This window comes from Alligator sinensis, unplaced genomic scaffold, assembly GCF_000455745.1.
Source record: "Alligator sinensis unplaced genomic scaffold, ASM45574v1 scaffold1802_1, whole genome shotgun sequence".
Classification (NCBI taxonomy): domain Eukaryota; kingdom Metazoa; phylum Chordata; order Crocodylia; family Alligatoridae; genus Alligator; species Alligator sinensis.
In genome coordinates, this window is record NW_005843236.1 from 76,955 (window position 1) to 79,035 (window position 2,081).

Below are 2,081 nucleotides of genomic sequence, written 5' to 3' on the forward strand. Positions count from 1 at the left end.
TTGGACAAGTACAGTTTTTTTTCCTGTATTTCTCACAGAATTGGGTTTACATATACACATAGAACTAAAAGGAGCTTCTTTGGTCATCAAGACCAAAGGTCTTTAAGTCCCCCAGTTTGTATCAAAGGAAACTGGATGATATCATCGCATAAACTGATCAAGTTCCATCCTAACAGTACTCTGATTTTTGCCCTCTATTTTTGACCTACTGCTCCAGAATCTCACTTTTTGTTAGAGGCTTTTCATTTCCACCTTGTATTTGTTTTTGATGATTTTATACCTCTTTGTCCTTCAGCCAACATTGGCTTTTAGCAAAAGTAATTTTTTTTCCTCCCTGGTGTTCATTCCAAGATGCATTCAGGGATAGCAATTACATCCTTGCTCAGTCTTTGTATTCCTTAGCTAAACAAGTCAAGCTTTTCCAGTCTTCTATGGTGTTATATAGTCTGTCCATTCTTCTGGTCATCCTAGTAGTCCTTCTTTTCAGCTTTGCCAGCTGGAATTAATCCTTCCTGGGCGCCAGAGTTGTACACCTTATTTCAGCTGAGGTGGTAACAATGACATTGATTCTCCCCTCTCTCTCCTGGGAATACCTCACCTGATGCATTTTAGGATTGCATTTGCCTTCTCCCTGGGAACATCACATTAGCTGTTGTGATTGGCTACTACCCTTGAGTCTTTTCAATAACATCCCCTGTTATTTCCAAAGGATGAGCCCCAAAGCTTATAACAGAAGTTCTTATTGTTGATACATATCCTTGCCACCTTAAAGCATTAACATTCCACTCATTTCTATTATGCAAGTCCTCAAGCTCTTCCTCTGTGTGATTTTCAGCAAATGTTATAACCAGAGACCCACTTTTCAGTAAATTAAATATTTAAATGTATTTAAATATTAAAGGTCAGTCCCACGATCAATGCTAATATTAATTTTCTCAGTCACAAGTGGATACCTCCCTTGTGCGTGCTATGGGCATTCATACAAGTAACATCCATTCCCAGAAGACAGAAATGAAATCCTTTCACATGGACATTAGCAAATCTCTAATCAGAAATAACCAAAATTAAAGCTAATTGAAAAATTGAGGGCTTATCTGTGAAAAAAAAGTTGTTTTAAGTCAAATAAAGCTGAACACTTTTGGAATGTTCTGTGAAACAAAATAAATAAATCCAGTATAGACCATTAAAACAGTTTAGATGGAAAAAAAATTACCAGCCCTAGTAAACAAAAAACATGCAGAATTATAGAAAATTCTCACTATATTTGTAGTATTTTCTAGCTTTACTTATCAATTTAAGATGTTGAAAGAGTACCATCCTGGGCCTAATTAGTGATCCATCATGCCAGGTATCTAATCTCCAGTAGAGGCAGACATGACATGATGCAGAAAACGTACAAGAAACCATGTGATGAGCATTATGACATGGACTGTTTGTTAGATAAATATGTTCCTAACCATAGACAGGTAGGTATCACATTATTCTGTGTAAATTTGATCCCAACTAACATTTTAAAACTTTAGAAATTATTCTTAAATGCAGAATTTTTATTTTGAGAACACATGTGGATCAAATTTTTAAACTGCTGCTCCACCTATACAGGTTTCCTTCGATTTATGTGGGTTCTATATATGAGAATTCACTCTTACGCAGTCACCCTTTTTCTACCCAAAATTCCTTATATGTGAGGTAAATTTACTCTTATGCAATCAGGGCTCCACTTGTTCTCACTCATGCCAGCCCCTGGGCTGTGCTGCACCATGGTACAGGTAGGTGGTGTTGGCTGCTCCTGGGTCTGCTGCAGCAGCTGGGGTGAGTGGGGAAAAGCAGAGCCCCGAGAGGTTTGGGGCACAGTGCAGTCCAGTGGCTACAGGCAGCTGGTGTGGGCTGCTCCTGAGGCTGCTGCAGCAGGGACTGGGGTGAGCAGGGAGAAGAGGAGGCTCCAGGCTACAGCAGGCAGCAAGGCAGTGTGAACTGTGAGTAGGTGTAAGGTGCAGGCCGGGGGGGCGGGATGCAGCTCTTGCTGCTATGCGCCCCCAAGGTGGACTGCCGGCTGTGGGGCGCTGTGGCACGCCATTCCT